Consider the following 25,796-nt stretch of genomic DNA (forward strand, 5'->3'; position numbering starts at 1 on the left):
ATGGTGGACAAACAGCTGCAATACCAATTCCAACACTGTAATGTGGGTGGGAGGAGTGCAACCTTTCAAGAGCCCAGCAAACACCAGCACACAACCTGCTCCATTCATCCTGTGATCTTTGACAGCTTTCGCTGTTGAGCAGTATCAGCTCTGCAAGAGAGGCAAGCAGGATTTTCTTACTTCACTGTGTGGACAGGAAAGGAAAAGCTAATCAAACCACTGCCTGAAGTGAGGATGCACTGGGAAGGCCAACCAAAACTACTGGCACAGCAGACCTATAGGCAGCAACCATCACCGAGACCAAGCCTGAGCATCTACTGACAGCCACTCGTATGAACCAGCCAAAGCTGATTATTTCTTTTCAAACAGACCAACTGCCCTGGGAAAGCCCATCATTCCCAAACCTTTTCCCATCAACTGTCCAAGGGAGTTTCTTGCAAGTCACTAGAGGCACAAAAGCTGCAAACACTTGGCTCTATCTTCGAAAGCATTCTACTTGAATTTATCACACCACATGCAAGTCAAACTTTATTTAGCCGAATGAGAATCCTATAAGCCCCGCTTTCCTCACCAGAGAGTGGGAACAAGCAGAACAGCTAGTGCCTTCTTGCTTTACTGAATTCATTATATTAAACCAGAAGCAATGTCATCTTAACTTGAAAGGACTTTTAAAAGAGCTTCAAGCAATTCTGCTGCTGCAGCATTTTTGTATTTTGGATTAAGTAGAAGCCTCCTTAACCCCTCGGAGTTTGTAAACGCACATACCCACATCCTCCTAAGCTTTCAGAGCAGCCAGCAATCTTAGCAAGCTGAGAGTTAAGGCATACACCATGTAAACCTATTGTAATTTGAGCTCCTCCACAAGTTAAAGAAGTCCAAGTTTTAGGTATTTTTCTCCGCAAGAAAGGACCTGCAGAATCTGGTAAATGATCTCAGACATTCCTCACGTCTCAGGTGCAATTTCCCTGATTAACATCCCAGGCTCACAGGGGCAACAAAAAGGTCAAAATCCTACTAGAGAAGACAGTACTGAAATATTACTATATGTTACCTTTAAAGTCTTTTCAATTAGTATTGACACAGAAAGATTCCTATCTGGAGGAATGTTGTAAATTCATTATTATCATCACAGACTTTTTAACCTCTTTTTCAAACAGGATCTTTTGGCCTTGTCTCTGCCAATAGAGCCTATCAGAAACTAGCAGAATAAAATAAATTAGTAGCAACTTTCTTGAAACATTCAAAATAAAAACCCTGCCACCAATAATTGGTTTTGTTTGATGTTGTCTGTCATTCTTCTGGACAGTTGAAAGCTTTAGGCAAACGTGCAGGGAAAAACAGGGAATCATCTCATCCATCTTTTGTATATTAAACCCCAAGTTTATTCAAGTGGCTTTGAATCCTGAACTACACAAAGGCTTCTGAACTGTTCCACACTCAGCAATCAATACTTGGGGATAGAGTCCTTTAAGTTTATTAACTTGTGGAGAAAGCAGCAGATAATGAACTCTTTCTTTCCAGCTCATGCAGATGAAGAATGGTGAGAAGCAACAGTGGCCAGAACTAGACGAGTTCCAGTATGGTGCTACCAGAGGATCTTCTCAGGTGCTTGATACAATCCTGCTGAAAGCATCTGTTTTACCCCTGGCCCAGAAGCCTTTATCAGTCTTGTAAATGCCAGGCCCTCTCTTACCCTACCTTGTGAGGGAACACGTTTCACCAAACAATCAAAGAACCCATTTAAAACATATTTTTAAGCTTTCTTCTGACCCTTCTATGTTTTCAGAGGAACGAGTACATCTCAGGGACGGCTGTAAATGTCCTGTAGATTAAAGGATGCCAAGCAGTGCTAAATTATCTCAATAGTATCTAGAGCAGGTGGACTGAGTCACAAAATTAAACTGCAGACACTCCCAGGTCAACATTATTTTGTGAAGGGCTTTATATACTCTGCCCATTCACCAAAAAAAAACAGAGGGAGAAGGATAAGCCATTTTTCTATACGAAATTGTATCAGAAGAATGCCTTAGAGACGACCACTGTATCATTCATTTTCATACTAAATTCAATAATAATACACACTTGTTATTTAGATTCAACAGCTGCAGCACCAAGGGGTCTTGCTGCAGCATTTAAGACCTCATTAAAAGCATACCCTGCCCTAAAATCCAGGCAATGAGCATATGCATATCATGGGCAATGTGACTGGCAGTAGGTCTAGTGCCGGAGGTCCTATACATCACTGCCTACATATGCATTTCCTCTCCCTTTGCTATCCTTCCTCACACATTTCCCAATGTCCACCTATGTTTCAAGACAGCTGAGAGGATGTAACTTGTAACCACAATTCAGCACAACATGAGGTAGCCAGATGATTATGAAAGAGGTCTAACTCTTCCTAGGTAGTTTACTGCATCTTTACAATAAGAATTCATTTCTATTCCAACAATGCCTACAGCAGTAAGTCCAGCCTAAACACATAAGAGAAACAAATGCATTCAAGACAGGCTCACATTTTGCATGTCTAGAGAACCTGTGTGTCTGTGAGGATGCACTCACTGCAACTGGCTGCATCCCCTAACCCATCCATTAGTATCTGGTCAATGACAAGAGAAGTACAGCCTTTCCTCCCCTTAAGTAAGACACTAATCTATTACAGCTCTACATGCTAGGGTAATTAATCAAAACTGTACCACACCATATAAAATGAAAATAGCTCAAAGATGTGCGTGTTCACATCAATTAATTATTGAAGGAGCATTAGCTAAAGCTTTTCACTTGCCATTTAAAAGTTAAGGGTAACTTGACATGACACGCGTACAACTAGTGCCACAGAGTCTACAGCCACATTCACCACCCACCCACCACAGACACACCAGTTGCACCAGTACCTGCTCTGCCTCTGCGGACTGGTTCCAGTGCACCCCAACCACAGCCTGCCTGCTAGGGATGCTCGTTACACACAGCTGTAAAATCACCATGGGGAGCCAGCTGGTAGCCCCTCCAAACAGCAATCACAACAAGCATTTGCACATGTTTGCCTGACATTTCCACTTTTGTTTCAAAATAAAGTCCTCAAGCAACAAGGCAAGGGCTCGGTAAAGGGTAGCACAGGCATTCCTAGAAACCACCAACCGTGTTGTTTTCAGCTGTGTTCACGCTGCTGTAATCAATGGAAGCACTTAGCAGTGATGAGTACATACAGTCAGGAAAAAAACACCCCATCCTTTATACCATGGCTGTATCTTCCTCCAGACCAACCAATGAATCAAGATCACTGTCTACATTAAGAGGCAAAGCACTGAGGGGGCTGGTGCTTAATTAAGCTCAAGTAAACATACCCCAGCTCAGGAGCAGACTAAAATCACCTCTGTAGCACACAAGCCAAGAGCTCATGACAGCACAGTATCTTCAGACTCTCATATTTCCACCACTTATGACCCGAGCTTCATTCTAATTGCATAAACTGAAGAATGATTAGCAGTTCTGTGGACATTAAATGCCCTGTTGATGTAACCAACATAGATTTGCCTTGTTCAGAATGATTACTTAAGGCCATAGCCGTGAAACTAGAATGAATCAAAACAAAAGCATACATTAAAAACACACAGCATCAACCTCAGAAATGAGAGGGGTGGCAATACAACCTGAGTAATGATTTAAAAGCTGCACACTTCAACATCACGTTTTCCAGAAACAGAGACAGGCACCTTTTTCATGAAACACTATAAACCCACTACACTGCATCTCACCCTTCAGTCTATAAAACGAGCTGTTATGAATAGGAGTATTAACGAAATTCACCTCACCTATGCTTTGCATCAAGTTTACAAGTAAGAATCCATATCCAATTTTACACTCAATGTACATTTTTGCTGAAAAGTGCAATACACAACTCAAGATAAGCACAAATACAGGGTCAAGCCAGAGGAGGCAAGCAATAAGTGCAACCCCAATAGGCCACAGCTGCCTCTGCTATGACACCTTTACAGGCAGTACACTGTCCTAATAAACTACCCAACAGGCACCAGCACTCCTGCTGTTGTTTGGAAAGTAAATACCAAGCTACAACCTTAAACATTTTTGCCTTGCCCCCCATCTTTCACAGATGCTCCCCTCCACAGCTTATCTCCCTCAGCTGAGCAGCGAGGAACATGGGAGTCCAGACTGGCCACCATCCAGCCAGCCTTTTCAAGCTTCATTTTTAATGCTATTACCTATGAATACGTTAAATTTACTTGGCCTCCAGTCGCCCCATTAACCTCACCAGCAAGCAACTGACATAAATACAGCTTGCAATATGTATTTGATAAGAAAGCCATGCATTTTTCCTTAGCACTTCATCTAAAAGATAAATCTCGAGAGGTAAGTCTCTAGCTGTTAACCAGCTATTTCCCTCTCCCCACAGAGGAAGAAATTGTGTTTTTCTCTGACAGCAATATATGATGTTACTGTCATTACAGCTGTTTCAGAACAGCTTTAAACTACACTTGTGTTTCAGAACTACCTGCCAGAGCCCTTGTTCAAAACTTTAATCTCTCAATGTATTGTTTCAAGGGAAGCTTTTGGTTTCAGCTGTCCAAGACATCAAGTACACAAAAGAAAATGCCTACTAAAAGGTGGATGATACAATCCTGCTCCTGCATTCAAAATCTCCTCCTCTAGGGTGTTCCCAGAGTGGAGGGTCAGATTTTGTGCACACTATGAGGAAGCATCACAGGGCTGAAAAACCCCAGCAAGTTCCTTAAAAGCAAGTCCCAACCCTGCTTCCAAGTGCAAGGATTCATGTGGTCAAGTGCCTTCATTCCTGCTCCTTACACCTCCCAGCTATAAAAGTGGTGGCAGCACTCTGCCTCCCTCACACTGTTTTGTGAGAACACATTTTCAAAACAAACAAACAAAGTGCCACAAAACAAAACAAAGAAATCCCCAACTATGAAACACCGAAGAGTAAATACCGCTATCTTGGAAACATCAGCAGTTCATTCCAGTTACCAAGCTTCTACAAAAACACACCAAGAATTAGCCTGCAAATATTTTCTGGACTACTTTTATTCTTCCATTTCTTAAAAATCACACTAAACCTTTAGTTTTAGTATGACAATTTATACCACCGCTTTGGAGAAAAACTGCAGACCGTTTGATTTCTGTTTTTTCCACCTTAAGAAAACTCTAAAAATACACAGGTTATCTCGTATAACCCTGCAACAAAAGAGGTTTGGCTCTAGCAGAACAACGAGATAAGAAATCAAAATGGTCATCTGTCCCCTGATGGTGCATAAACACCGTATTTATTAGCAGTTTCACATACTGATTTTAGACTAACCTTTCTCACAGTTGTAATAGCAGAAATGACCATTTCAAAAACACTGTCATTCAGATGTCACCAAAAAAAAGATAACAAATGATACTTCTGCGAGAGATCTACTTCCCCATGTCTCCTCTGGCATTTAGAACCTGTCACGCGAGAGGAATAATCCAGCTTCCGTGACTCATCTCACCCTTCAAAGCCAAGGCGGGCTCAGGGATGGAGGGAGCACAGAAGCTGCACCAGGAGGTCTGGCCGACGCTCCCCATCTCTCTGCAGCCTGCAGCAGTTCCTCCATTTTGCAGAAGAGGATCCAGTCAGCACTCGTCTTCCTAATTACACACCAACAATTAGCTGGAATCTCGTCGGGCTGTGCATTGTCACCTGTTAACAGGGCTTGGTGAAAAAAGGCTAAAACTGGACCTGGCAGATGGAGCTATATATCCTGCCCATCTCTGGAGAGCAGATTTGTAATGCAAAACACCGAATTCAAGATGTGACCCATGGATACAAGGAAGCAATCAGAACCAAAGTGATTAAACAAGACCCAGGGCTCAGCACAGTGCACAGAATGCTAAGCAGAAACAAAGATACCTTGGAGAGGGAAACGAACGGCACGCGGAGCCACGCACCAGCCAGACCTTGACTGCACCCTCTCTGACTGCCTCTTCAGGAAAATCAGACAACTCACCAACACCAGAAACATCCACATCACAATCACTCCATCTCAGGGATGAAAACCCCGGGCTGTCGAGTTCCCATTTTGTCTCGGGAAAGCCCAGGGCAGCGATGCCATGATCCACACAGCCAAATGCAACTGTGCTTGTTGCTAAGCCTTTCAACTCGCAGCTCCAGCATCCCAGCTCAGAAGACACCTCTGGATTATCAGCCCAGCCTCTCTTACCGGCCCAGGGGGGTGACATTTCATGCAGTTGTACTGAGCCCAGTTGCCCTTTGACTGAAGCAAGTCTGGGTTCAGTATGGGAGAAATCTGGACTAACGCTCAGGCAGACGTCAGGATATGGAGGGGATGCACTACTACCCCTCCCTCTCTGCCCTCTCACAAGACCCCGTGAGCGGTGTGCTTGGCTTCCAGCTCAAGTGCTGCTGGCTCCAGCACCCAGTCACACCTTGCTTTGCTTTTTGCTGTGATATTAAAAAGGGTTTTTCAAACCTTGCATTGGGAACTGTGCTTTCCCTTATCAACACTGATCTGGTTTCACAGACCTCCCACTCGTTTTGCTTCACCGGCTAATGGAAGAGGAGAAGAATTAAATAGCCCTCTGAGCTCCTGCAGACATTCTCTTAACGAATACTCTGCTGGCACACACACACACATGCTTCTCAGATACACCCTTGCTCAAATAGCCATCAGGAAAACTGTAATTTAGACTTTAAACAGCTCCTCCAGTGAAACAGAGAAATCCAACCACCCTTAAAGCTGGTTTTGTTCTACTTTCACTCAGCAAAATGCTTACCCCTAAGACGGCTGCAACCAGACTCACACATTATTTTGCTGTCTTACACCTCTCTGCTAAATGGATGATGTCACATAGCCTTACAAGAATAAACATATTCTGACATGCACCAAAAAATGAACCAACTAAGCTATAAGCAAAGCCAGTTTACATAATGCTTTGTAGACACCTTTACGCTGCCTGGGCCCCACAGCCAAGTTGTTCTCTTTTTTTTTTTAATCCATGGCTTAGAGAGAAGAAAAACTTTCGAATGCCAGTACAGTTCTCGCCTGGTGACTTAGCAAAGCACGTACTGCCAAGCTGCTGCACAGCCTGCATGCCTCAGTGACAGAGTGCCTTTGGAAAATTCCTGCTGTATGTGCATATACACACACAAAAGAGCAATCTAATACTCAGAATATTCAGAGACACTTTATTCAGAGACACTCGGATGGCCTCCAGCAGCATACTTCTTCATCTGGGTGAACTGCCTTCAGATGTAAAAAGATGCTGCCTTCTCTCCCCTCCACTTCTCCTGCCAGCTTCTTCAGGGTTTGGAGGTTTAATTTTTAATTTACTGCCTTTCTCACAGCTTGGCAGAAAGTATCTGTTATGCCACCAGTTTTTATCCCTTTCTGTTTGGCAAATGTGGATTGTCCCCCATCTTCCTACCCAGCTCACATAGAATGCCTACAGCCTCTTTTGTGTAACAAAACAAACAAAAAGCATACCTTTATCTTACTACAAAATCTGCTGTTTCAACATCAGCACTGCCTGGACACTGGAGTTATAGAGTTCAGTGTCTAACTGAACCAAAGACACTGCAGCCCACTGTCGTTCTCCAATGCAAGGGGCCGCAGAGCCCATCTCCACAAGCTGTGCCAGCACTGAGAGCATGGCAGAGCCCCGAGTGTGAGGGCAGGGAGCGATGGCTACAGCCCTTTGTGCTCTCCTGCACTACATGGATTTGGAACCGATGCCACTACTAGCTCTTAGCAGATGCAACTGTGTTGATACAACAAAGGCATATAAAAATGTGGGCCTCAAATATCTAAGAGTCTTCCCCTGGATCTAATGAACAGGAAAGCCAATGATAATTTTACTAATGTCTTGCAAACCCTGTTACCAAACTTCTTTTTCAGAGAGATGGAGCAATACTGTGAAGTTGGGTAACGATGGTGATCCCCTTGCTCCACAGTCCTCTCCCAAATGAGATTTGTGCCTTTGTGCCACACACTGGATTGACTCTCCAACCCAAGATTTTAACATTTTTTTGTTATTGTTCTTTTAAGACATGTCTTAATACTGAACATGCTGCTGCATTCCTGAGCTCTGCTATCTGTAAACAAGTGTCAGGGCTTGTGCTTTGCAATGCAAGTTCAGATCTTTGGGTGGGAGATGTTAAGTAAAAAGTAAAATTATAGAGTCCAGCAGGATACTTCTCATATAACTAACTTAATAATCACTTTTTAATGATAAATCTCACCATCAGGAGCATCAAGCACACCATGACTGTGCCATTCTATGATTCTAGGAGCTGGTGAAGACAAGGTGGCATTTCTTTCTTGAAATTTTTAATAAAAATGTGGCTATGAGATCACGTTTACTTTTGGCAGGAAATCTTCAGAATAAGATGATTGCTATTTCTATACCCAGGTGCTTTTCACATCTATGAATCTACTCATTTAAGATTCAGCATAGACCTGCTCTTAAACTTAAAAAAACAGCATGCTCCCAGTTCCCCTTCAAGAGTAGGGCACAATCAGGCAGCTTCCATTTAACAACATGGACAAACATGATTTCAGCATCATTCACCACTCCAGTTTCAATAACGAAATGGAAAGTATTCCTTAAACTAAAAGGTTTAAAAATTTAACTACCTCCCATTATCTTCCAGTCCTCTAGAAGAAATTAAGTTCATGTCCTCCAAGAGATTTAATGGGCAACAACAGACTCTTCACAGTCCATCTCAAGACACTGAAGCACTGTTCCTGGAATGATCACTCTTCTCCTTGGAGAACACAGAGAGTAAGATCCAAACCCAGCACCTAGTGAATGCACTTTCTGGAAGAAGTAACTTCAAGCTCAAAACTTTACAAATCACAAGTCTTTCCTGCAGAACCAGCAGATGCATCTGTTTTGAAGTTACCCTCATTTAAACTTCAGATATCTTCTAAGAAACAATCTAGAGTCCATCCATAAAGCTTTACGTGGCAAGTCACCAAGAATATAATTGGAATCCAACTGCTCAATACCTACAAAGCAGAAAAAAACCCACAAGTGTGGGGTGGTTTCTTTTTGAGAAGACCTGACTTCACAGCCTCAAAAATTTTAAGTAAAATAGGTCAGTAGTAACACACCTCTGATGATGTAACCGTGTGCTTTAAAGCTTTCAAGTTTTTCTCCAGTCTTTTCAAAACCACAGCAGGTTCTTTTAAAGGAAGCAGAGGACTCTGGCACATGAGCAGGGCTCACTGCCACCAAGGGTACACAGTCTGAGTTTCCACAATGGTCTCTAGCATAACACAACATATTCATGTCTTGTAACTGAGGCTGTAATTTACTAAGCCTATCTTCAGCAACACTGATAACTTAAGCAGTCACGGTGCCCAAGTCCAGTCACCTCCAAGGCTGTGTCAAGGCAGCGAACTGGATGAGGGAACCAATCTGAGTTTAAAAGTAAACAAGAGGGGGAAAAACAATACAATTCTGTTTAACCTGAAGCAGACTCTTGATTTATTGCCTCGCTTCCAGTGACAAAGCAGGTTTGGAGCAAGCAGGAGATGGGCAAGAAATTGGTGAAGCCCAGACTGTCTTTGGAAGAAACATTCTAAGTACACATGGCAGTCCAATTACTACATACTATAAAGTACTTACCTCCAAAAAAAGATTTCCAGGCAGTATTTTGATTGATTTTGTCTTGCAAAATAAACTTCCACCCAGGGTCTGCAATTCTTAAAACCTATGTCCCCTGCAGAAAACAACCCCTAAGGAAAAGACCAGCACTCTGCCACAGCCAGAAGAGAGCTCCTCCCATCACAGTTTCCAGGAGGTTAAAGCCATCACCAGCTCTTCAGAAGGAGAATCTTCTGGTAAGGATTTGTGTTTTGGTACAACAGTCAGGCCTTTTTACTCCTTATTTCAGAGCAGTCACTGCCACAGGCTTCCTCACCTTTTATGAGAGATCAGCTGAAGAACGAGACTAAAGATTTCAGGATTTACAGCTTGCCTGCACCAAGTTCCTTCAGGTGCACGCCTACATCTGATAGAGATCTATTAATGAAGATAGCCCCTCTTTGAAAAGATGCCTTTGAGGATTCGCCTCTTTTCTCAGCCAGACCAAAGATTGCATTTTGGCCGTCATTTGACCTGGGAACCAGAATTGACAGCAGTGCAGAGGCAAGACAGGACCTGTAATTTCTCCAACAATTGGGGAAAACAATGGAGAACAGCCCATGGAGAGTGGATTATATTATTGAAACTCCTTTAAACATTTCCACATTTATTCTGGGAGAGGGTTCAGAGAAAGCGTTCATCAGCAAACTCTGATGAGAACAATATGAGGTGGCACATGCTTTGCATTCAGTGATGCTTTCTGGACAATAGATGTTCAAGGAAGTAAGGCTTTACCCTACCAAAATACTTATCTTTATATAGCTTTAATAGAATGCTACAAAGTCATCACAATTAGGATCATCGTTCCACCTCTTAGAGCGTACAAATTACTGGTTGATGTGCAAAAAATAATGAAACAACTGTGAAAAAAGTGTGTTTGGTAAAACAAGTAACATGGAGAACACTTTCTTTCTCTCTACCAAGCAATTAGAGGTTCAGATAGGTCCTCATAGGTTCATATTTCAGCAACAGACACTGAATTCTGAAGGCTTATTCTTTCCTGACCAAAAGCTTTGACATTTCACTAGACTGGTTTATTGATCAAAATAAGAATACTTATCCCAGGTAACTTTTGTTTTGAAATAGTGAGGTTGTAATCTGACCTGCAACGTATTTGTTATTCCTGTTTCACCAATGAGTATGGTCTTTATCATCAGCTTCTGAAATTTTCTTTACACAACCTGGTTCCTCAGCACTGTGTGATTTGTGCTCACAGCAGCACCAAAGTGTCTCCTCTCAAAAAGCTATTCCCAGTTCAAAACTGTCGCAATGTATTTAAAAACTATACAAGGAAAAGAAAACAAGCTGCACTGTACAGCTTTCCTGCACTATATAATTGACTTAGTAATTTCCATAAACCCCAGTGAGAAGCTACCAGCTTGTCAGTCTACTCTGTTCCACACACACCAGATTTCAGGCAAATGCATTGAAATGGTGATTTACTAATTCTGCCCTAGGTACTACTTCAGTAGCAGATGCCACCCAGCCCAAGAGAATAGTCTCATTTAAAGGAGTAAAACGCAACTACAAAGCTAGCCTAAATTTAGTGCAGACCAACCAATGTTCCAAGAAAGGAACATTTTATGAGGATATAGGGAAAAAAAGGTCTGTGCTACCAGTACAGATGCAACCCAAGTTATCTCTTCTATCCTAACACAAGGTACTGCTAGCATACAATCAATTACTGAAATATGGATATACACAGGGTCTAGTATATCTGAGTACGATTGCTGGAAACTCCATTAAGGTCATAAATATAGCGATAGCTAACAAGAACTTCAACAGAGAGATAGATACTCTCCCAGTTGGAGAAAATGCTCTTAACAACCACCTGTGGGATTATGGAAAGAGGCTACTTAAGTGTTTGCTGCTATTAGTGATACTGTACTGCCCGACAGATCTATAAGAGTTTTCACATTGAACGCATGCTTGGAGTGCTTTTTCTTTTAGCAGGGGAGTATAAACACTAATCTTTGGGGAGGACAAACAAAGCAATCTACCCAGAACAGAGAATGGATACACTCATTAGCCCACGAGGCACATTAGTAACTTTTGGTATCAGCACCTTACGGGACAGACAGTCATTAAATCGTTACAGTTGTCACTTGCAAGCTCGAGTGGCGTGGACAGATCTGTCTGAACACAAAGACATCACCAATCTAAGGGCCCAGTCAGCCACACAAAGCAGAGCAGAGGAGATTAAGTGCCATGGGAAGCAAAGAAGGAATTCTGCAAACACCACTGCTGAATGCATTCAAAGAAAGAAAATTCTGCCCAGCCATCACATGTGATTCTTCTCCCTCAAAATACACATTTTTGTTCGGTTTGCATATTGATTTGGCAAATCTTCTTTCTTTATCTGTGAAGGAGTTGCTATATCCAAGTGTTACTGAAACAGTGTTACTCTTTTTCAACCCTGTCACTGGCATAAAGCTCCCTCTTCCTTCTAACGATGCTTCACACAACCTTGTTGGGTTCACATGAACACTTTCAGGGCCGTCAGTAAGACCAAGGAGCAGAAGATGCATCCACTAAACCCAGAATTACAGATTGCATCTTAAGCTTCTAGAAAACAAACTTTTGAGTTATTAACACATAATTATTTCTAAAATTAAATAATTGCAGAGAAACAGTGCTTAGTGAAACTGAGAACTCTGTGCTATGAAAAACAGAGGTAATTATAATGTATATGCAAAGGCCACAGCATTCTGAGTGTTAAATCACCTTTAATTATGTTTTCTGGGTTTGTAGCACTGACATTTGAATGCCTAACACTACACTGATACACCACGTTAAATCAAACAGGCCAACAACTCTACTCTGAATCACCTGGAACGCTTGCAAAACAGAGCTGTGTTTGAACACATTTATCTTTTGCCTCACACTCTTTCAGCTATTCAGCAGGACCACAATGTATACTTCTGGAGTCATAACTGGTCACCAAAGCAACAGCTTGGATGCCAAAACACAGGATTTCAACTGGACCATGCAGGGTGGCAGGCAGAGAAAGGTGATCACAATGCCTCCATTGTAGCCTTCATCCCACTAGTCAGCCCCACAGTGAACTACAAGTCATTCACACGCTGAATCCAAAATGAATAACTGGGAAAGGGAGTGAAAATGAGACTGTTTTGGTTTGACTTCTGTTACTCACACTCATGGCCTTTAAGAGGGTCTGGACATTAATCTCGGGCAGTAACAACAGACATGAGGGAGACCTCTGGCTAGATTTTCCTGTCTCCAAATGAGCCAGGAAAAAAAGAAAATTAAAAAAACACCAGACAAGTCCTCTAATAAATTATCTTGAAGTTATCAATTCCCTATTTATTATCAACCTCCAGAGAAAGGGAGGTTTGTGCCACAGTTAGTGCACAGTACTGACAGTAAATCTTGAGTTCCTTCCTCACAAGGTAAAACCAGACATTTACATTCCAGAGGCCTTTTCTCATGTCATCAGCTAACCATGTCTGTATGGATGGTGAAAAAATAGCCACTAGTTAAAAATTTTATTGCTTAACCTCTTACAAAGAGCTTAAGTTTCCTTCCAGCTGATATTCTTTCTGTAGGAGGACTGAGAGAGGTTATTTGTTTTCCCCCTGCTTAGCGATGGCTTTTTCCTCTTGTACTCCAAGGCAGCTGTTTATCAGGTTTTATAGTTCAGCTAAAAATGGTTAAATTAAGAAATTTCCCTTGCTTGCCTCCTCCATTTCAAAGGTGTTACATTACTCCCTTCATAGCTTGTGATGCAAACACTGCAGTTGCTAAATAAATACACATTTATGTGCATGTACACATTATTAGAAATACATACATTAATTCAATTGTGACAAAGAAATCCTGTCCCAACTAGACCACCATCATCAAAGTTCAGCTATTGCAGAGCCACCATACTGCTGGGAAGCCCAAGGCTGAAAATAACCACGTTTCACCAGCACTTTTCCTGCGTGTCCAACTAAGCACCAGCACATTTGAGCTATGGCAGTGCCTGAGCTGCAGTGAATACCCTTCTCCACCAAACCCACCCACACGGCTTCGATGCTACTGCTAAGGGAGCGAAGAGGGCTGGAGGGAGATAGCACCATGAGGGCAAAACGTCTCTCCAGGTAGAAGTCAGCAGCAAGCTGAGCACACAGAGATGAGATCAGCAGGGCAGGATGAAGAGCACCAGGGACCTGCCAACCCTGCTGGCAGTTTTCACAGCTGCCCCAGGGAAAGCGAAAGCAGTCTCCTACAGATCCTAGGCTAACAGCACAGCTTGGTGAAAGGAACCTAGCACCTTTCACTTTCAAAACCTCCAAGCAGCTCCCAGCTGCTCCTTTTAAACCCGCCACTTCCACATGTCACACACTTTCTGTGTTTCCTGCCCATAAGAAGGGGGCTGCAGACACGCAGCATCAAACGCCAGAGCAGCGCAAAGCTTCCTCTAACGTTTCAGACCCAAAGACTGGGAAAGGCGGTTTGCCACAAAGCAACCAGCGTTAACCATGGCGGCCTCAGAAACATTAGGCCTTAAGGGACAATACAAAGGCTTTACAAGAGTCAGTCTTGACAGATTTCAGAAGTGAAGCGCCTCCAGTTTTTCCTCTCTGAGGTTTCTGCAGCTGGATACATGCTGGAAGCACTTGGGCCCGCTATCATAGCAAGACATACAGCAAAACCTATTTAATGTCTCCCATAAAGTCTTGCCGTGCACTGCAAGCAAAATGCAGACCAGGTAAGGATTTCTTAGTTTTTTTCTTTGGAATCACCTGGAAAAGATGAGAGTTTACCTACATAGATAAGGTAACAAGCCATTACCTCACTCGTATGAGTAATGCTTGATAAAAGATTTTATTTGACCTCGTTATAGCTGCATCAGAGAAAGACATCACACCATCAGTAAATAACAAAACAGTTAACACCAGCACTCACCAAAATGCTTCATCCCTATGTGACGTCCCAAAATACCACAGTCTGCAAATGGGATGGTTTTATTGTTTCTAAGTACACAGGGGCACGTATTCCTTAATTATAGCTTAAACCAATAACAAAGGTCACCTATCCACTCTTGGGGAGGGGCAACCATCCAGTCACTGTATGTTCTGTAAACAACTCCCATCACTTCAACAATTACCAGTAGACCTTTAGACTTATGCATCTCTTGGTCCCTCTCATATCGGAAAAGCATCATTAAAACAGATTAAAACTGCTATTCCAGTCAGACTGCTTATCTAATGCTTGAAGAAAATGTGTACCTGCAGTTCTCTCCTTCACAACAAAGTATAAAAATCAACTGTTACTTTAGACTCTTAATCTTGGACAGAAATATTATCTTTAATCAGAGACTACTAAATCCACTCTTCTACCCATGGTACGGGGGGTTACAACTAGATGATCTTTAGGGTCCCTTCCAACTCAAACCATTCTGTGATTCTGTTATGTATTTGCATAATCACAGCACTGATCCAAAGAAACACTTTTGGCATGGATAAACACAGCAGTCATACATGTTCAGATACCTGAATTAGATGAAATAACTTTAATAAGAAAAAACCAGTACACAAAGTACAGTTTCACAGTTAACATCCGCTTAAGTCTCTTCTTGGTAAGATGACATTTAAGCTATATGCACGTTTCAGAGCCCTTTATCTCACAATGCCATTTTCCCCTGGAGAATTCACATCTCACTTCAATAAAATATCAGCACGCAAGGGCCTGAAACCGGCTTTACCTGCAGCAGAGAGAACTCCCAGACTATCAATTTGTAAAAGCACTGGAAAAGCAGCAAGAACAATATTGACAGATGGGCTCTCCCACACTTCCCCTGCAAAAGCCTCTGCTCTGGCACCACCTTCCCCACAGATTACTCTTTGGGGAGTTGATGGATAATGATATATTTCACACCTCAAAAAAGGGGGCATGGGACATTTCAGGTTCTGGGGAAGGGGCTTTCTTGGTGGGGTTTTTTTCCCCTCAAGCAAGTTAAACTTGGATTCATACTTTCAGGAAAAGATAAACTTTGCCATCAGCTCAATTCACTTCCTTCTTTAAAACTTCAATAACATTTGGGGTTTTTACTCCATATGTCAGATGTCCAGAGCCATTTCCAGACCCCTGAAGCTCTGACCCACGGGTAATGCTCATCCACAACCAGCGCTTGTGGTGTTTGGCCACTGAGGCTTTGGCACGTCTGCGGACTGCAGCGCCACAAAGCAAACGTTTTACTTTCAACTCATTTGCACTCCCTCTTTATATCTGAAGAAACAGACAATATCTTTGTGTCCTCTTGCAAAGAGGCCCCGTTACAGCAGTAGACAATTAAGGACAAAAGTAAGACAGTAAAACACCACTTCAGTTCAATAGGACATTGGCTGACCTACTTCCACTTCCCAGGACAAACCAGGGACGCACTCGGGGAACAGAGCCATACACTCCCCTCTTATCTATGGACTATGGTTTTAACCTTGAGCCTGCATTTAAACTGAGGGCTCATATGAAAGAGCAACGGGCACTCCTGATCTCAGGACGTGAGTGTCCTCAGCAGCAGAAGGTGCATCACGTCTGCTGTCATTACCAGGTGTGTTTAATTACTGCTATTACTGGCAGGCAGGGAAGGGCTGCAAGGCACCAACTCCTCAAAGAGAAAAGGCAGCGCAGGGCAGCACAGATCATTTCAGCCACTGTAAATACTTCATCATCTGCAGAGTCATTGAAATTAGACAACAATTTTGAAAACACTCATTTATTCCTCCCTGAGCACACCACGCACACAGGCACTGCGCTGACTGTATCGCCATGGTATCCTCAGCGTCTCCATACCTGTGGTCTGATCCACGGGCCAAACAAAGCAAACACAAAGACATGTAGGCAGAGACACGCTCATGGGTGGTGCACACAGCACATCTATACATAAAAACAAACAATACTTCAACCAACTGTTGTTTCTATCTGTATGTAAACAGTAGAACATAAAGTAAATGTCTTGCCCTGTTCTTGCTCTAAGACTAGGAGAAGAGAACTACTTCATATCTTAAAGTGCCTAGCTGAAAATCCGAGCCCCACACAGAGGGTGGCCTGAAGGAAACAGGAGTGTAAGATACCCAACTGTGCAAAGCTCCAGCAGATAGCATGATTTCAAATCAATTAGGCCACTGTATAATGGACACAGCTGCCAACGTCTGCTCTGATGCCAGGAAGCAGCAGAGGGTTTGGAACCGGCACCGGATCTCGAGGCAGCACTCAGGACTGAGCTGAAAACCTATCTGGCTTTCCGAAAAATCTATACAGCTTTCTGAAAAAGCATAAAGTATGGTACAAGGACCAACAAATTCACCAGAAAAAGTTAGGCCAATTCAGCATTTTGGAAGAATCCCACTGAAGTTTATGTCCCAGCCCCTGCGGCAAGCAAGCAGCTCTGCTGGGCAAGGAGGTGTGGGAAGACCCTGCCCTCTCCTGTGCTTGGAGGCAGAAAGGAGTCAGCAGGTGCCAGGGGCTGGGGAAGAAGGTGCAATTGCCAAGGCAGCTCTGGGGACATCCAGAGGGGTGAGATTTTCTGGACTGTCCAGGGAAGCTATGCTCCTGCTGCCGAAAATAAATGCATGTGTTGGAAAACTGACACTCAGAGACTCCTCTTTCTGAATAGGATTCTCTCTTCACTGGACTCTTGACTTGCTCTGGTCTGATTCAGCTTTTCAGAGGACAATAAAAACACCTGACTTCCAAGCAAAAAAATTTAACAGATCTTCTGTGCTTCAAAGTGGGTGGTTAAGCCTTAAAGAGTTATTCATTCTCCACAGTCGCTGCCCATTGCCATTCCTGTAACAGCGTGATATCCATCTAACATATACAGACACGGTGTGTGATAATTTAATCCACGGGTCCCTCTGCCCCCGGATAAAGGACTGCCTTTAACCCTACACTGCTGCCACAGGGACAAGAAAAGCTTTAGAGGAGCAAAGGAAAGAACTTACTTCTCCACCTGAAAGCACCCATAATTAGGAAGTGATGGATGTCGCTAGTAAAAGTGAGTGATGTTTTTCAGGAGCTCTCTCATCTGTAACTGCACTGTTTTCAGATAAAATAACCCTTTCTGTCAGGCAGCGTCAGGAATGTCTACAGCCAATCAGTCACTGCTATCCAGCAAAAAATATGACATTGTTGTCATAACATCTGTAGCTTACATTGAATGAGCCCTCCTTCTTTGTGTACCTCATCAGTTAGGGTCTCCAAGTCCAACAATGCCAATAATTCATGCTGCTGAGATAAACGGATACGTTGAAACTTACTCAAACCCATTGCATGTGAAACAGAAAGTTGTTTCAACAAAATACCTTTTACAGCAGCATAAAATGGTATTTGCCATCTGGAGTTAATGGCTATCAGGTAAAACTGAGGAGAAAGCCCCGCTCGCCACTCCTACATGCTGGCCAGCAAAGCTGAACCACCGCAAGAAGCAGCTGGGAAGGAAGTCAACAAGATAAGCTGGATCATTTTGAACTTGGACACCATAAAATTTCACACTGTAGCAACTTCATTTACAAGACTTTAACAAACATTAAACAAGGAGAACAAATATCTAACACAATTAACCAAGATTACATATATGGCCTAATGTCTCCGTGCCACTGTGCAAGTGCCAGGAGAGATTGTCCCAACACGGAAGGAGAATTAAGGCAGCTTGGTAATTGTGTGACCCTACAGATGGTCACAGCTATCATGGGAAATAATCTCTCAACTGCCACACCTCTGAACAAGGTGGCCTTGTGAGCTTAATGGCACTGGTTCAAAACCAACCAAACAAAAAAAAAAGCCATCAGCATGATTAAGGAAATGGGTACAGATGAGCAAGACAGACCATTAGTCTTTGTGAATGCTTTCTGTGGTCACTTGTCAAGCAGCTAGCTATGTTTTTAAGTGATTAAATCAGACCTTGAGAGAAACCTGAGTGTTATTTCCCAAATATTCTAACCTCAAAAAACAATTGCACTGAAAGGTTCATGCAACAGACCACCACTCTGAATGGCAACACACTCCCCTTCTGGAAGTCACTTTACAAAACTTGATGGAACTTGAGAGTTAATGTTTCATCACCTCAGAAACGTTCTTGATCTTTAAACACGGCCAATGTATATTAATATTTAACCACTGCATGTTAGAGATTGTGTATCACCATTACAAGCTCATAGCTATTACTTTTGCAAAACACTAAGAAGAAATAGATGCTGAAGTCACTGATCACATGTTCTCTATTTATTGTGATGGGACATAATCAGCTTCTCTGATTAGGTGCATGTTTATTATACTACAAAGCAACAATCTCCTTCAAGCACCCCATCCAATCCACATGCTTTATGCAAAGGTTTCTTAAGGGCTATGAATTAAACACCTGTATCCTAGAAAACACTGGTGCTTCAAACAAAAGAAAATGCTGAAGCAATGGAGAAATTGAAACATGTGATTAAGATGTTTCCTCTTGAAGCCTGATTGAGAAAACAAACGCTTTTACGTTATTAAGTGACACTACTCAAAGGGAAGCGATCTCAACATTACCTGGCCCTTCTGAATTGCTGATTGACATTACCTGGGAGGAGCACTATCACTAACTTGAGAGACCTAGCATTCAAAAATGTCATCCTCTAAAGACAAAGAAGACAGAAAGAGTTTCTTGACATTCACAATAAAGCAGGTGGGAAGGGCCCTCTGCAGGTCCCCAGTCCAAACCGCTGCTCCAAGTGGTTGAACTCTGAAGTCAGACCAGGTTGTCTAGAGCCTTGCCCAGTTGATTTTCAAGTACCTCCGAAGATGGAAGCATCACAAGCTCTGTGGACCCTTGATCTTTGGTTCTGACATTGAACTGTTGGAACTTTCCTTGCTGCATCCTGTGTATTCTGCCACTCTTTTCTGTTCCCTGTGCTCCCCCAGAAGATTCAGACGCTGTTGTCACCCCAGTCACACACCTGGGGTGGGTAACCGCGGTCAGACCCTCCCTCCCCCAGGCTCAGGAACCACTGCTACTTTCACCTCTGCTTGCACACCTCCTGCTTCAGTCACTCCATCTCCTCATCCACAAGCTGGCTGGACCCAGCTCCAACCACCTCCACATCTCATCTCTCCTTGAGGCCCCAGTCACATCCAGGGATGCCCTCAGACAACCCACATTCCCTGATGGACTATCCTTGCAGCTGAACACAGCTCCATGTCTAGGGTCTGAGCAGCACTGACCACAGCAAAACCATTACCTTTAATTACAGTCTTCTTCATACACTCCAGATGGAGGCTGATCTCTCTGTAACTGTTGGCTTGGGCATAAGTGGTGATCCAATGCATGTCCCAAAGTGCTCTTCCACAGCTGTACAGCCTAGCCAGGTCCTCATCATTTTGCATTTCCCCATTTCAGCTCATTAAGCTACACGCTGCAGATTTCTCAGAGCTTTTTCAATCTACCATAGCCATTTAATTCTGAACCATGCTGCACAATCCTTGAGCCCCTCTCAGTATGGGCTCACGTGCAGATTTACTAAGTATTCCCTTGTCCACATCAGTAAAGAGAACAGCAAATAAAGCTCAGCCCAAGACAAACAGGGGTGTATTCACACGATTCCTCATGCCATCCCTCTTCTTCCCCTGATTTTCACAGCAAGTTATAGGCAACTGCTCTTCAAATACAGTCTTTAAACATTTGTTTACCGTATAATTAAATACATATATTTCCCTATTCCACAGAAATGCCACAAGAGGTTATGACAAATGTTACTGAAGCCAAAGTAACATCACAGGTACTGCCCCTCTCAGTCCTTATCATCTTATCCTCCAGATTCCTAGAAACTGATTAAAAATGTTGTTCCAATTCTCCAAGCACTGCAGTAAGACAAACTAGTCTGTAATTCTCTGGATCTCCCTTTTTCAAAGGCAGGTACTGAATTTGCCCTTTTCAGTCCTCCAGGACCTCTCTTGCTCTTCACAATTTCCAAAAGATAATTGTAAATGGTTCAAAGGTTGCTTGGCTAGTTGCTGATGCACCCTAGGGCAAATTTCATCAGGCTCTATTTGAATACATCTATCTTATCTGCTTTTTCTGATCTATCCTCTTCCTACTCTGCACTTTACTCCTATCACCTTGCTTAAATTAATTTAATTAATGTGAAGACACACTTGAGCAACATATGAAACCTATTTAGTATTTCATCTTTCAGCTACAATGTTAACAAAAACCCACTCCAGATTCTTCTGCTTTTAGGAGACAGAGAATGCAGAGACAGAGATGTGGAAGAACATTTAAAAAAACCCACTCCAAATAACAAGAAGAAAAAACAAAACCACACAACCCACCCCCCCAACCAATATCAACCTAGATTAAAGAGTATGTTTAGCTTAGACCAATCCTCAGCTGAGGGTCTTAAGGGGAAACATTAAGAAATGCCAATAAACTCCTCCTCTGCAAAGAAAGATTTAAAAAGAAATTTAACTGTGTTTTAGAAGTTACTCTTTCAGTGACTAAGAAAACCTGTTTTGGTCTGATACATTAAAAAAGCCAATATTTCCCTGGCAGATAAAGTATTTGATAATCAAGCGCATGATTTCCTGTACATTACTTCAGTTATCTAGCACTGATCATCGCCAAGGGTAGGGTACCAAATTAGACTGACCACTGGTCCAAACCAGCAGATCAAGTCCCAGTCCTCTGTGAACACATGCAGGCATCTTGAAGCATGTTGCAATTTTAATGCACCCATCTGTTCCAGCTATAATTTACTTTTCATCAACTGGAAATCACCATCCTCTGAGCGTGGCAGCTTCTTACAGTAGCATAGCTAGTCTGCTTCTATGCAAAGCAGAACAGACAGCCTTAGATAATCCTCTGTGATTTGCCATTTTGCTGAAAAACAAAATAAACTAGACAAGAGTTGTGTGCTGTTACGACATCTCAGCTGAAGCACGGGAACTTCTTAAACAGCTCCATTTCCATCCTCAAAGACACATCAGCCTCTGCTCTGTGATCCTCTAGGAAGACGATGCAATGTCATTCTCAAAAGCAGTTAGTGATATGAATGCCTCAATTTCTAGTGTACCCAACCTGAGATCCCTTAAAAGGTCCAATTTTCAGGAAATGATGAACACTCAAAACCTGCTGGGTGGTGGTTCTGCCCCTTCCTCCCCCAGTGTTTAAATCCAGAATACATTTTACCTGATGTTTCTACCTAGAAAATCTTTTTGCAAGACTGAAATCCTAATAGTAGTCAAAAAGAGAGAAAAAAAATCAGTTCTCTTTCGCTAGCTGTGATGATTGTGCAACAAATCCATACATTCTTCCAGTTACACAAAATACAGCAGTCTATTCTTGAATACGGATCTGGGAGTATTTTCTTCCAGAGCAATGCAGTGAAAACCTCTCACAAAATACTATAATCAGCTTTCAGTGAAATTTGCTTCACTGGACATAAAAAAACTTGACTTCCAACACTGCCAGGCCAAAAAACTCCTCCCTGACATTTCTAACCCATGTATGCTTGTACTTGTTCTCACTACAAATGTAACCAATGATAACCCCTGCCTTGTTGCCTGCCTCCCTTGAAAAACAGGTCATAATAAGCAGAATCCTCAGAAATCATCCTTGAGTGAATGAGGAATGGAAGGAAGGTATGAAACGAGAGCAAAGCCAGACCAGGGAATTACTGACTGTCTCTGGTTCTGCTCTTTGTTCTGTGGAGGCTCCTTCCTTGGAGGTCAAGACCCAGCTGGACTTGTTCCTGTGCGACCTGATCTAGGTGACCCTGCTTCTGCAAGGAGGTTGGACTAGATGATCTCTAAAGATCCCTTCCAACCCTACCATTCTATGGCTCAGACTATTTTCCTCAGAAGAGTTTGGTATCACGCAACTGTTCACAGCTCGGCAAACCTCATCATTTCAGGCATTTTTCGAAACCCAAGAGTTGTGCCCAGGAGAAGGACAGGATGTGTCCCCATATGGTGTGGCACAGGCACAACTGCACAGCTTTCAACTCACCATCCCACCAGGCTCTACTTCAAACCAGAAGCCTAACCAATGCTGGCTGGTTTCAGCCAAGCCTATGCTGATAGTAGACGAAATGAAACCAAGTTAATTAGAGTTAAATGTATTCTGAAAGGAGATCTCAGTACCAAAACTTCTCATTATGCACATCAACTTATGTAGCATGTATTTTTAATGAGTTCAGCACTTGTGTCTGGTTTAGAAAACACACACACAGGGTGGTAGATAGTCAAACTCGTTGTGCCAGAGCACAAGTGCTGACTCTGTGAGATGACAGAAGTTACATTGCCAGTTATGGTGATTCTACCTTTATTGCATAACCCTCAGATAGCTAAATTAATTAAACAGGTAAAATGACAAAACAAAAGCCACCTAACCAATATACTGATTATGTAATAGAAAAGGAAATTTAAAAGCTTAGAGAGCTACAGCTCATATTCAATTTTGCAAATATGGTTAAAATCTTGTAACATCTCCAGGTTTTGCTGATGCATTTTTTCATAAATACACTTTTGAGAACTATTTCCCTGTAGACAGCTCAGGCATAAACCTTCAAAGCCAAAGGGAATTTTACTAGTCCCAGTGTGGATCTTTAAACCCCACCCTTCCCTCTTCACATGCATTCTCCAACACCCAGCACGGGAAAACAGGTGAGTGAGTGGCCAGCAATCATGCCCTTTGGGCTCCAATATATTAAAGCACTCCACTCATTTGTAAGATAAAAGGACCTGTAAAGACTCTTAAGTCCAAAAGGAAAAATATTGCCATGCATAAAGGCTATATAGAGAGCTACACCAACGAATTCAGCCAATGCCCTTTCAAAGTAACAGGTAACTTGCTATTTCACGTTATTAATATTGAATGTGATATTAATGCACAATCAAATCACTTGGAATCACACGAAGTTTGTGCCAAGGTTTTGTAGAAATACATAACCTGTATTACAGGAAACATTCTTTAAATTAGAACACAGTATAACAATACTTTCTCCAAAAATGTGGATAACTTAAAAAATTAAGTAGAAGAGGACAGTGTGACCCCATGAAAACCTTTAAAGTCAGAATGAAGAAAACTAATTGTGTAGAAGTCCCAGTGTTAACTATGATTCCAGCGTCCAGCTTGCATGTATAAAAATCCCCCCAAACCATAAGCAACAGATATATAATATTTCCTTGGCAATATCCAGTTCAAATAGAAAATCCTGAGTTTGGGGTTTTCAGTCTTTTCAAACAGTCTTCACTTTGATAAATTTATTTACTCAAATGAAAACTTCAGGTATTTTTGTGTATCTCTGAAAGAGTAACCACATCACAATTTTAGTTTAAATGAATGTTAAAAGACTGCTTCAAGATGCACTGCAGTCTCCAAACTCCTGAAAACCTAATCTGTATTCTAGTAATCTAGGTTATAGTTTATCTTCAGGGGTTCTCCTGTAACATCGTTCCTTGATGCTTTAGAGTCATCCTGACACAACTGAAAAGGCTTCCTTTTCTTTCTTCTCTCGTTGATCTGAACAGCAATAGTATACTTTTTTTCCCAGGTTCCTCTGCACCCTCTCCCCCTCAAATCAGATGGACTCTTATTAAGGAAATTATTTTAGAAGAAAACCCTACAGATCAACTATTATCTTGATCAGGGAGGTTCTGCCCAATTTATCTTCAAAAGAATTGATTTACTTTAAAAGATGTTATCCCATGCCACTCAAACTGTACTTTCAGTCACATTTTGTACAGGACGAGTCTGTCATCTTCTCTTTCCTAAAACATGAGTTCATATTAAGAACAACAGAACTTCTCAGGGTCTGCTGCAAGCGTACAAAATTGCAGATACCAGAAAAGAAGTGCTGTAGAATTGAGAAGCCCTCAAATACCACCACATTTTGCTAAGGAGAAGCGTGAGCAAAGCTGTTGGCTCAGCTCCTGTGCAATGCCACTGCTCTCGGTTCAGTTTTGTGACCATGTAGCCTCCTCCTAGAGGGGCTGCCAACTTCACCTGCTCTAAGATGCTTCCAAATGCAATATAAAACTACATGCAGATAATTAGTTAAGAAATGTCATCCTAAAGATGGCAGAGGCTCTCTTGGAATTTGGATACTGTCCAGATCTTGCATCTCACAGAGTTAACCCATCCCCGGGATGTGCTCAGCCCTGCTGCCCATCTCCAGCCTGGTTTCGTGCTGACAACTATACAGGCCAGGTGAGCCTACAGCTCAGAGCCGGGAAGAAGCTCGTGGCAAACAGGGGATCTGAGTACTTGGCATCCCTTCACCTCCCCTCTCTTGAGCTGTAGAACAGTGTGCAGCATTTGAAGTCTGTTCTGTGGGCACAGCAGCCCATAGCCTTCCTGCTCACTCCCATGTACATCCAAATGCAATCTTGCCAACCCTAGGCTCACATTTGAGGAAAACTAAGCATGTAATATTCCATGCCAAGACATACTTTCCTCTTCTGCCATTTCTGTGAAACACAAGATTTCTGAAACCAGCCCTTCCATCCGTGTTGTCTTTGCATACCCTCGCAGATGGCACATCCCAAAACCTGAGCACCATTCTCTTTCTGCGCCTGACTCAATGCCATCCGTGTCTGGCAGGATCTATTCCAAAAGGCTCTGAGCCTAAAAGCTCATGAGCAGGCTTTTCTCCACTCTCCAAGACCACATCAGCAGTACTTTCAGACAGACACACACAAAGACATACCTAAGGTAAGTGCTTAGATCTCCACTTAAGCGACAATACTTGATCCTGGTTTTAGAGAAATCTTGTTTGTTTCAAGCATCAGCATCTTAAGCTAATGAGTTTTCGCTTCCCTTCTACACTCCACAAATACTGGGCTGAGTAATGCATAGCCTAATTGACTGTTAAGGTCACTGGCCAGCTCTTTAATCTTATTTAGTACACTTTGAGACAGTTCATGAGTCATTAGGGCTTCATTCTTGGGGACAGAAAGACACGTAACGTACATTAAATAAAGAGCATAAACGTAATTCAATGTGTGTACTTTACAGACTGTGAAATTAGAAAGATGGCATTAAATATTTCTTTGCAATGCTATCATTTTAATAATGTTGCTTATTTTTATATACAATTAAAATATTTAACTGTCAGAGCCTATTAGGCCCTTCATAAATTGTAATGTTGCCATAGCTCTTA

General features: G+C 42.4%; 1 protein-coding gene across 3 annotated transcripts in view; it reads right to left on the reverse strand.

Annotated features, from left to right (window-relative positions):
- The window catches only part of PTPRF (protein tyrosine phosphatase receptor type F), a 390,398-nt gene that overhangs the window by 266,632 nt on the left and 97,970 nt on the right, over positions 1–25,796 (reverse strand). The gene's annotated exons all lie outside the window — the stretch shown is intronic.

This window comes from Colius striatus, chromosome 10 (assembly GCF_028858725.1).
Source record: "Colius striatus isolate bColStr4 chromosome 10, bColStr4.1.hap1, whole genome shotgun sequence".
NCBI classification, from domain to species: domain Eukaryota; kingdom Metazoa; phylum Chordata; class Aves; order Coliiformes; family Coliidae; genus Colius; species Colius striatus.